This window comes from Aedes aegypti, chromosome 2 (genome assembly GCF_002204515.2).
Source record: "Aedes aegypti strain LVP_AGWG chromosome 2, AaegL5.0 Primary Assembly, whole genome shotgun sequence".
NCBI lineage: Eukaryota > Metazoa > Arthropoda > Insecta > Diptera > Culicidae > Aedes > Aedes aegypti.
Window position 1 is genome coordinate 65472311 of NC_035108.1, and position 12135 is coordinate 65484445.

General features: G+C 35.0%; 1 protein-coding gene across 5 annotated transcripts in view; it reads right to left on the reverse strand.

The window, feature by feature from the left end:
- Positions 1-12135, reverse strand: part of LOC5564628 (homeobox protein PKNOX1) — a 293860-nt gene that overhangs the window by 231680 nt on the left and 50045 nt on the right. Inside the window, exons 1-2 of one of the 5 annotated variants that reach the window (XM_021841085.1) lie at positions 10797-11032; positions 10348-10561 (exon numbers count right to left, since the gene is read on the reverse strand). The exons of 1 other annotated variant lie outside the window; for it this stretch is intronic. The gene's annotated coding sequence lies outside the window, so the exon portion shown is untranslated. Of the gene's footprint in view, positions 1-10347; positions 10562-10712; positions 11033-12135 lie in introns of those variants that run through there. 3 more of the 5 variants (XM_021841083.1, XM_021841084.1, XM_021841082.1) reach the window with 3 other exon arrangements.

A 12135-nucleotide genomic window follows, 5' to 3' on the forward strand; every position in this document is an offset into this window, starting at 1 on the left:
TATGGGTGCTTTTCAGTTTCGTGTACGCTTTGGTGAGGTCTGATTCTTGACTTTATACGTACACGGTGCGATGCGTAGACAAGAAGTCTGCAAAACGGATTGAATATATTGTCCACGATGTTGATTCAGAAATTCGAGGTAATACGAAATACTTTGATGCTCAAGGTATCACAAATTATTTTCTCATAAATAAAACCTCATTCTTCTTTTTTTCTAACAAACTTTGATTTTTAGTTTCGTGTTTATGATATTAGAAGTGTCTCTATGAAAACATTCTTTACAAATTGTAGGGGGAGATCCCCCAGTACCGAACACTTGAGCCAATAAATTCATAATTCAAAATACAGTTAACTCTCGACATCTCGATATCGAATGGACCATCGAGGTAGGGAGAGATCGGGACATAAAATAAATTTTCAATGAATACTAGATTGAAAATCACTCCGTTACCAGGAAAATTATAAACAAACAGACGTCATTTTGTCTTTGCAAATTCTTTTGAATCCCTAAAATCTAGTCTAGTAATCTTTGGTAGAGTGTATACTGACATACGGAGAAATCTGAAATGAAAATCAAATCGAGATATAGAGATATCGAGAAACGAGGAGGGAACATGTATGCAGAATGCAGGGACTAAAAAAATCATCGACATAAAGGTATCGAAACATAGAACATCGAGATGTAGAGAGTCCACTGTATATTGGTTTTACGTGATTGTTAGCCATTTATGATAAATATTATCATTATAACAGCGTACAAAAATAGATTTGAAAATATAAATATGAATTTTGACATTATATATTGATGATGTATACTAGTACTTAATTGGCTAATTATAAAAGATCGCTCCCAATACCGGACACAATCTGGAAATGGCTCTAATTCTGTAAATTTGTACATCATCAATATTTTAATTCCAGGAATCATTTAAAGCGATAGGTCAACGTTTAAACGAATTTCAAAATTCTCTACTTTTGCATATTTTAAGGATATGTTATTCTACGCAAACATTAATCTCCATAACAGCTTTTTTAATCTTTTTTTTCATTTTGATGGGACCTCGATTTCATTTTTTTTCGAATTATGGATGCAATACGTCAACAGCATGGATAAAATTAGATTTTAACCACGTAAAAGGTAAGCCTGACTTTTTGATGTTGATTACTAGTTTGAAGCTTTGCAAAGCTGACGAAATAAACAGTGTTAGTATTTAATTGATTACTAACTAAAAATTGGATTTCAAAATCGTTGTCATTGTATTAATTATGACAATACTATTCCTGGAATTCGCCATAAAAGTGTACCAATTATGGACTATCGGTTATTTGCACGAAATGAACTCAATTGCCATCCAATGCGATTAGTAACGCTAATAAGCAATGAAGTGATTGTTTATAAAATTTACCAGAAATATTGTTTTAAACTGATATTAAGTCAATTTATTTCGAGGAAAAATAAGTGATAATTCAAAATTGAGTATCGCTGAAACTACTCTCTTTGCCATAAAATTAACAGCTGCCGCTTGCGGATATTATCGAACGCTTGATTGAAGAATACTAGTAATTCAGCACAGAACTAGATGATAATGCTTTACCAAACCGTTTCGTAATGGAAGTCACCCTTCGCTTCTTTAATTTCACTGGACAAGAATTGTAAGCTAACCATCTCCAGAATATCGCCATAATTCGGACCTCATACACTCTTTTTACCAGTAATTGCCAAAGTGGATATAACATGATTTACAACTTAAGGTGAAGATGCTTCGAAGGCAAACCTCAAGTTTTCAAGAGCACACATCTAGAGAACCAGACTTCTTTTTAAGTTGAATTGAACGGCTGTTTAGTTCTCTAGATTTGTGCTCTTGAAAATTTGAGGTTTGCTTCGATGCATCATCACCTTAAAATAGTGAATTAAATTGCTAACCTAAATTAGTTCATTTGTACTCAATATGCACCAACCATTCATTGGATGAAGTAGTTTTGTCAGTCGAGAACATAACCCAAGTAGCACGCGAAACATCTTCCAAAGAAATGCTTTGCAAAAATGGTTTCAATCGCGTGTCAATAAAAGCATCTGTAACTTATCTGGTTCTAGTTCAGTTGCATATCAATATCAAGGCTCATAAAGTTTCATTGCCGTTCCAATGAACATGCATTTCACTCCTTGTTTGACGTTCAACATTTTTGAAACGACTAGATTTGCTGCAAATGTCCCTTGCAAATAGTTTGCAAATGTTTTCAGCAACCTTTCAAACAAATTGCTGGTTCGATTCTCGTTCATATTTTTGTTTTCATTTTTTTCTTTTGCGTATTTTGCAACAAATAATTTCGATATAACACAAGTATGTTGCAAACAGACTCCGACTCTTGCGCTTTTTGCGTTGCTATTCAGTGCAATAGTAAGTCATATTTTCCTGAAATTCATCTTGAAAAGCTAACAAGCGGGTTCCAAACTTAACTTAAGCCGTCCATAGTATATTTAGGAATTACTATGGGAAAACCAGTTAAATCGGTCGTAGTGCTTGTTCATGGATTCTACTCCAATACCCTGAATGTCATCAACCCAAATGTCATAACTCCAAATTCCATATCCCTAAACGACCCATAACCCCGGATACCGTTATACAGAATTTCATTATTGCAGGACAATATCATTCTAAGTAGTTATTCATTCGGGGTTATACATAAAGTACATTTGGGAATTCGGATTGATGGCCTTCGGTGTAATGGGATAGGGAGTAATGGGGTAGAATCCCGATATCAAATTGATGTCTTATAACGAAGGTTTTTTGAGATGCATGTTACAATTTTGCAATTTAAAACAAAATATTTTCTCCTTTACATCCCCCTCTACCCACTAAACTGCGAGTTGAAATTTTCAGAACGATTTGCTTAATTTAAGAAAAACGTTGCTGACGATCAGCAAAACTTTCTTAAAAAATAGTAAACCGAACTGAACTGCCCATAAAGGCATAACTGTCCCATGTGGCAAAAGTAGGCATTGAGAAAATAGCATTCAAAGTTTGAAGTTTGTCGTCTCATACAAATTTTCATAATTTTCTAGTACATTTCCGTATGTCATATTCAATCAGCATAACCACACAGATTACTCATTTTGTTACTATTGATAATCAAAAAATATAAACTTGAACATAATTCAAGTTTTGCAGTTGCTATTGAGGATCAAAGTTCATATAGAGACTGTTATGCCTTTATTTTTCAATATGGGACTACACCAACTTCATATTTTTTAACAACATTTTCAAACAAAGTGCATTAATTTTAGTATGCATTATAAAGAATATATTGAAACATGAACGTTGCAATGAGAAAAGGTGTTGGTTCGAAAATCAATATGGGACAGTTATGCTTTTATGGGCATTGAAGTTATACCAAAAAAAAATTAAGGCAGAAAATTGCTGATTCTAACAAATCAAAATATTAAAAGAAGATCCAGCTCAGATTCTAAAATTCATCCTAAGATCGTGCCCACGACATACAAAATTAACAAAGCAGGCTTTTACTGGTATAAACAACAAATTTGATTGTAAACATGTGACGTCACTCCTATCATTCCATATACCTTCCGGACGGTAGTAGGTCATTTGGCATAAAGTCGTTTGGCATAAAGCCTTTTGACCTAAAGTCGTTTCATCTTTTTGTACATCCCAGCTGTCTCGAGGCGCAACCAGTAAAGCTCTCAACTATCGACTTTTGAAAAATGATTCAATCCTGTAAAAAGAAGAAAAAATGATTTCATTTTTTTATTTAGGTAAGGAATGCCAATTTTGATTCATAAATTCAGAACTATACGACAAACGCACCATAGCTGTCATATATAATGGTCCAATCATCAGTATACTTTTGAGTTTTGCAATATCCTGTATCAAAAAATAATAAATTCAAATTCACAGAAATCAAGATTATCACTTAATGATATTAAATTATAAATTAATATCAACAATTAAAAAAAATGGCCTAATATGTAATAATGTTGAACAATTTTTATTCGTAACAGTTTTAAAATAAGTTTTCAGGAACGAGCTTTTACCCTACCAATGCACGGTGGTCCAGAAACCAATTTTACGCGGAAAGGCGTATTTTGAGCTTTAGAATAAAACATTAGACAAAAACGGTCTTATATAATGTTGTTTGTATTAGTAGTCTATTAACGACTTTTAAAAACGCAAGATATCTGTTTTAATGCAAAAGTTATTAAAGTTTTTCTGATAAAACTTCTTCGTTTTTTAAGGCATTTTATTAGAGTTACAAAAAAAAAACACATCTGTAATTTTTTTTGATAATATTTTGTCTTGTGAATGCGTCAAAATATATTTTTTTATGTTTGCCCGAATCAGATCAGATATAAAAAATCAAAGCAGGCGAGTTTTTTTTATCAGAAAAACTACAATAACTCATAAACGAAAAGAGATAGCGAGTTCCTTCTTTTACCAATTTACGTATTTTCCAATGCTCCAAAAGTGTTACATAGACCATTTCTATGAAAATGTGAACCCCTCTAATGAGCATGAGCATGAGCAAAGATAACCGTACAATTCGTAGTTGCTACTCCGTGATTGACCAGAACGATCGAAGTTGCACAGAGATTTAATGAATGGGGCTTGTTATTAGCTTACCATTCTCAATGTGCACAAATCTAGAGCTCGAAATTTAAAAGTCAATAACGGCGCCAGCTTCCTTACGGTCATTGGGGAAGGGAAGGAATGTTAGTGTGACTACCGTTGTTACTAGAGACCGAGATCACCTCTGCATCTCCACGGTTGTCATGGAAAGGATATTGGGTTAGTGGGATAAGGTAGAGATCTGCGAGTCACCAATGTTCGGTGATGCGATCCATGATATATTCACCCCTAACCGGATTCGCGATATTATTCGATACTCGCATGTACGCGCCCAACAAGTGTTCGTCACTCGTTCCCGCAAGAGCAAGTGGCGTGATCAATAGATCAAACACTACTAACGATCCGCGGCGCTTCTTTATTTCCCTACGTGAACGACGCGCGGCATGTTCGATCCTGCCCTCGTCGCCCGCCCCCGCAGGAGCAAGCATCAAGGTCGAAGGATCAAACACTACTCTCTATGAAAATGTGGACCACCCTAATTTCCAATAACACTAAACAAAAGGCCTTACTAAAACAAACAACTTTGAAGAAGACCATTTTCGTCTAATGTTTCATTCTAAAGCTCAAAATGCATCTTTCCGCGAAAACCTAATTTCTGGACCATAGAGCAATGGAGCAAAAGTTCACTAAGTATCTGACCAAAGACGAAATAAAGACATCCATGTCCTTTGCAGTTGTCCAAAATTTTATGGCACATTAGAAAATAAAGCAAAATCTAGAATGCCGTGAAAAATATACTGTAATCTGTCGAACTTGGATACCTTTTGCAGTACTAAGGGACCAAATGCAGTACAAGAAGTAGTACCCAATCTAACGCCGAGTGGAGCGGGCCTTGATCTGACACTGAAAAAAATTGCAAGTGGAAGTCGGAATATGCATATCTGTCAAAAGATATGCAATTAAGGAGGAAATAGAAAGAGCAATACTCAAATCTACTTTTATTGATTCTCTCTTTTTTTGCGATTTTGCTTAGAGGGTTCGAATACATAAAACAATTCTTTTGTCTATCAATGCCAGAAATGACATCTACATATTTATACGCTCTTAAAGAAATTGCTTCAGAAATTTTCACTCTCGAACTTTTCCAGGCACGACAATCATGATTTCCCAAGGAATTATTGTTTCAAAAATCACTTCAATATTTTATACAACAAGAAACAACTTTCATCCAATATCTTGAGTAATTTACACTGAAATGAATTTTATTGTAGAAACTACTGAATCCATGGTAAAATTAAGAACTGCACCAACGATTTTCAACCGACTACATTAATCTGTTAACTCTACCAAAACATAGTCAACATCACTACACAAGAAAATTTCTTCTGTTGATTTAACCAGAGTTGTAGTATTTTTGACTAGAAACATTATTGATTTGAGAAGTTTAGCATCACACTTTTGACCGCACTGTGTTGTACGATGGGTGTCACGGATTGAAATACAATGCTTTGTAGTGGATGCTACTATGGACATAGTCAAATTTACTGCACTGCTCAGTGATTTTTACCAGATTATAGTAAAATTAACAGATTTTTGTAGTCGGTTGAAAATCGTTGGTGCAGTTCTTAATTCTACCATGGATTCGGTAGATTATACAACAAAATTTGTTTGCGTGTATGATATATTTTTTAAACTGTTCCTTCGAGTGTTTCTGAGATTCTGTCAAAACATAAATCATGCCCTCTAGAACTCATCACAAAAATCCATACTTGTAAATTTTCTCCTCGAGATTGGAATGCAATTTAACTGTCTTGTAGAGATTCCTTCAGAAAATCAATTAATTTTACTTTATGATATTTTTCATATCTTTTTCATCAACTGAATGAAAACTTCCGCGAGTCATGGGTAAAAAACACACGACATACAATGAATTTTATTACAATCGTTCATTCATTTCTCCACGGAAAATAAGAAAACCTCAACATTTTGAAAGAAAATCTAAAAAATAAATTGATAATGCATTTAAAAGTTCTCGCGAGGCTATTCAAAAGGACCCAGTTAACATTGAGAGTCTCTCTTCGTTTATTTTCTTTTCAATTAAAATCTGAGGCACATGAATCTCTTCTGTTGCGTATTTTGTATGTAACGTTAGCCAAGAACTGCTTTAGTATTGCAATGTTATAATCGTCAGAGAACGAGAAAGAAGAGAATCTCTTATTGTTGGACAGCGAGAATTCTATTAGGAAGTCTTCAGAAGATTTATTAAGTATTCCTACAATAATCTTTGCGGAAATCAATCTGAATTTTCACTAGAGAAACTTCCAAGCTTTTCAGCAGGCACGGATTTCTTCCAATCATTTTTTCTTAAACTCCTATAAGAATTACTACATGTGTTCTTTTCCAGCAATTTATCTAGATATTTCATCAAGAATATTCTTTATCATTCGCTTCAAAAAGTTAAAAGGTGATTTCCGAGGTATGTCCCTTATTTTTTTAGTCGTACCTGTTCGGATTCATCCAGGAGTTACACTAGGCCTTAAAATAGAAGAATTCCCGCAGTAGTTTGTCCATTTGAAAATATTTTCACAAGTATTTTGTCTTTATTTCATCTAGGAGTTTTATCCACACTTATCGGTATTTTTTTAAACAGTGAAGCAATTTCTTAAGAAAATATGTTATACATTTCCGAATCATATTACGAAATCATCCAGAAATCCCTCCAAAGATTGTTTGATTTTTATTTTGAAATGTTTTGTTAATCTGAAAGAAGCATCTGAATTTTTGAAGTAGTTGCCACTGTTACTTCTGGATGTATTCAAGAGGCAACCTTAAATAAATTCTTAAACCCTCTCAGTGCGTTGGGATCATTTTTTGGACAATTTTATTAGGAATAACACATGTGATATTTTCCTAATGCATTAGGAAGATTAAGGGTATTCTCGGATGTTTCTCCGGACAAAAGTTTGGAGAAATGTTCGACACATTGAATTGAAAATCTAAAAAAAATCCGTAAAATAGAGATCAGTTTAAGAATTTCTGAAGAAATTCATGACAGAATCTTAAAAGAAATACCAAAAGTAATGACTTAAGTAACACACTGAGTATATCTCAAGACAACTGATGGATACATTTTGGAAGGTACTTGAGAAAACTTATACTGACACTTGAAAAAAAAAAAAAAACGTTTGGGGGTGTCCCTGGAACAGTTCTTAGCAGATTTAGCCTGAATTGGTTTCACCATAAGGAATATAAAAAGGGATATTCTTGGAAGTATCTGTTGAGAAAATTGTGGTGGAGTCTTTAATAGAATTCTTAGACGAATGATTTGTGCAATTTTTTGAATATTCCCACAGAAATCCTTAATGTATTCTATAAAATCTATTCTTCATCATATTCAGTTTCTTTAAATTTTTGTGAAGTATGTTCGAGTGTTTTTAAAGCAAAACTTTTGATCGAAAATCTACAACATTTTTGGAATATTTTCAAGAATTACTATAGAAAACCCTGGATGAAATGCTAGAAGCAAATTCTCTTAGAGACTTCTTTAGGTTGGTTTCCGTCCTCTTTCCTTTTTGATCTCGAAAACATTGTCACTCACTAGGATCAGGGAAGAGCAGAGCAGAAATATTTAAGTACCAGTAAAAGTGTAGTCCAGCAATAAGTGGGTTGTAGGATATTCTTCAAAGACAACAAAACTCTAGGATATTCTATAAAAACTAACAAAAACTTCCATCGGACTTGCTTTTTCTGGACAGGGGTCATCCATCAATTACCTATAGGTTTATGGGAGAAGGAGGGGTTTGAGATTTAATAAGCGCCTTACAAATCTTACTATGGGGATGGGGGACAAAAAACTTCCAAAATTGTCTTCCGTAATTGATGGACAGCCCCATATAAATTGATTGAATTTTTGAAAACCAATGCTTTCGAAATATGTTCAAAAGCCAGATATCGAAATCAATTTGATTGGATTTGTGAAAATTACAAATTTCCTTTGATGGAGGAAAAGACGAATCTCATGCAGTAATATTCAAGAAATAACTTGGAATGTTTTCCGCTTTCTTGCATTTCTCCTTATCATAGCAGCACTCGATATAACATAAATTTGTTTCATGCCTCTCGCAAATCAATTAAATTAACATGGAACTAAGAAATTCTCGCATATAATGACAGAATAGTCTTTTTTGGTAGTGTTGTTCTTGATGCCCATAGGCTTAAGACGACCAAATATCAATTTTCTTATTAAGAATACTTGAACTGAGTTTGATATTTTTTTTCTTTGATTGAATAACAACTTTTATTATCAAGGCTCTTTACCAGGACCTCCGCTTTTCATAACATGCAAACGATATTTCCTACATTCTTAAGCATGTACATATTCTTATATAGGCTCAAGCATGCCAATGACATTGACATCTATCTGAGTGAAATATATGATTTCGATGAATGGTGTAGTCAAATCCTACTCCAGTTAAATGTTAAAAAACGTAAATTAACGACTTTTAGCGGAAAGTGAAATATATAAGACACAATTTTCACTTTAGGAAATCAAATCGTGGAAAAATGCGATAGGATCAGAGATTAAGGTAGAATTTTAGACTCAAAGCTCACATTTATCGACAACCAACACAAATCAACAAATATGCTCGGTTTAACCAAACGCTTTGGTTACGCAAGGTCTATGTTAGAACATTGCAGTATTGTATGGAGTCCTTTACTAGAGACGCATGAATAACATCTTGAATCAGTTCAAAAGTTTTTTTTTGTATTCTTTTGGTGAATTAGACTGGATTTCTTTCCCTCTTCCATCTTATTTATCAATATGCATGCTCATAGATATTCTAACATCAAAAAAACGACACGAATTCTCTATGGCTTCATTCGCATCGTATTGATTCTACTATTTTACATTCCATTTCATTTTTATTATTTATAGATAGATAGATCAATTATAGTAAAACTATTATGCATAATTTTCTCCTCTAATTCCATAGATACAATTTAACTCTTTAAGATATGAAATTACAGTCTACTCTCTCTTACTCATTTATTCGTAACTCGATATCAAGCTGGAGAACCACAGTAAAAGTCGGATTTAATGGCTACCTTGATGGTCCTTTGGATCGCATTTGCACTGGTTTAGTGTTCTTTAATTCGATACTCCCCTAACTGGATGGTACCTTCAAGTTAGGGAGAATTGACTGTGTAAATATTTAAGTGTCAACATGTAGTCTACTTTTGATTGACGAAATAAATATATAAACAAGATTTTTCCACCGATCACCTATAGAACCGTAGTGTGATAAAAACATGAACACTGCTGCTAAAACATGAATGAATTCAACCGACCACCGCACTCCATCTCCCAAGCTCCCCCCTCGTGGGTTGTCCCGTTTCACTTTTCGCGGAATCTACTCTAAACATCCTCCATGCCCCCAGGAACCACCCTCTCATCCTTCACTTCCTAAAAATGAGTTATCCCTTCCGTAATGACACGCCGATTGTGTTTGCCTACCGACAACGTGTTACGCACATCGCTCCAGTGCATGTGTATAGATAACCAAACCATATCAAGGAATTCCTGAGTGGGTGAGTTTGCGAGCGTGAGCAAACATGGCAAGGTGGAGGATGTTCATCATCCAGGAGGAAAACAAATAAAATTTAATTGCATAAATGGCGGCTGTCGGTGACAGTGGTACGCGCTTTGATTTGCTGTGTTCGTTGGTTGATGGATCAAGTGATTTACCGAACAATTGAACACTTACCGTTGGAGAGGCGTTCCTGGTCGTCTAAAGCAGTAGGCTGCACGTCCGACGATATTTCACAGCACTGCGTCAATTTCGTTCTTCACTTTGGTGATGTTTAATAAATCTGTCAGATTTTCCTTTCCACAATCACGCTCTATCACTAAATAATCACTTCGATCACAGCAACCCTAATCTGATCATTTTTAAATAATCCATGGCACCTCTGATTCACCTGCAAAGGACAGAGAACAGTCCTGGAGTTAGTAAACACACCAAACTAAAACGTCGAAATTTCAGTCAAGATTTCCAGTCTAGTGAAAAATTGATTGATTGGCATCAACAGTGGACCGTGAGCTGCAATCTTGGAAGAAAAATTGACTCACACACCGAGAGAGAGGAACACTACATTCAACACACAACGCCACCCAGAAGGAATCCGCGCCCCAAAACCGAGGAAGGATACAAACTCCGGGATCTAGTGATGATGGTTTCTGGTGTTGTATATTTACACTTGGCTCATCGCTTCAACGCTTGAAATCTCGTCACTGTCTCCTGACTGACTGACGGCTGTCGAGAGAAGACAACACTCTTTTAGCACACAACAAATACCACCCAACGACGCATCATAGCAGGCTCTGTTCTGGTGTCTGTAGATAAATTTCCCAGCTCTTGTGGGTTGCTGCGCTTCACGCCGAAGGAAAATATACGCGCGTCTCGCACAAACACACCTAAAAAAAAACCACCCGTCCGTCCGTCGTATACATATAGAGTAGGCGAAAGTGAGATGTGCGGTCGGTGACAGTGACGAAGCGAGATGAGATCAAAGAGAAAACAGCATCCGACCGAACGTCAACATTCCTCCCGACGCTTTTCCTTTTTCGCTTTTCACTTCGCACGCGTTCTCGTTGCTGCACGTAGGAGTAACGGGACCAATTTCTTGGCCAAAATTCAACACGTATAACCTTATATTATATACACGTATAACCGTAGATTTGGACACCAGATAGACGCATGAAACTTTTGTTTTGCGGATATTTCAGGATCATAACCATATAGACAGATGGCGTCTTCGTCAAAGTTGTTCAGTAAGTCAAATTATTATTTGGCATCATTGCTGTTTGAACTGGATTGGAGAACGTCTACAGATAGCATTGATTAGAATTTATGCATCAAAATACAGAATTTATAGAATACATCATCTGCAAAAGAGTTTTTAGTAGAAAGAAACATTATAAGCATTCCAAGTAATACGCGCGAACCTTAAAAGTTTCATCAATTTTAAAAAAATATTTTGCCTTATTTGAACCAATAGTTTTATTTACAACTTTAACAATGAAAAACGGTTTTAACATGTAGTTAAGCTATAACTTAGATAAAACAAACGATTCAATCAATAACTGGTACAGATACCTTACCTCATCTGTTATCCGATGATGAAGTTGTCTAAACAGTCACGATCCGAGACTATACGCAATTTTTACATAATGGATAACAAAATTTTGACGCAAAATTAAGCACTTTAAATGGTATGTAACTCCAAGTTTATCGCTTTTGCTGTAAAATTATCCGCTATATTACTATTTTTTTCCATATTCAAATCTCCTGTCAATTTTTTCCTCATATAAGTTTCAAACTTGCACATAACTATCACTTAAAAGTTTCGACTGAAATGTTCTTTAATCAGCGTTATATGAGCACAATGAAACTGTCTGCTGCATTTGCCAATAATATTGATGTTTGTTTTCGTACAAGGTGATTATGAAGGGGTTGTACAGTCAACTCTCCATAATTCGATATTGAAGGAAC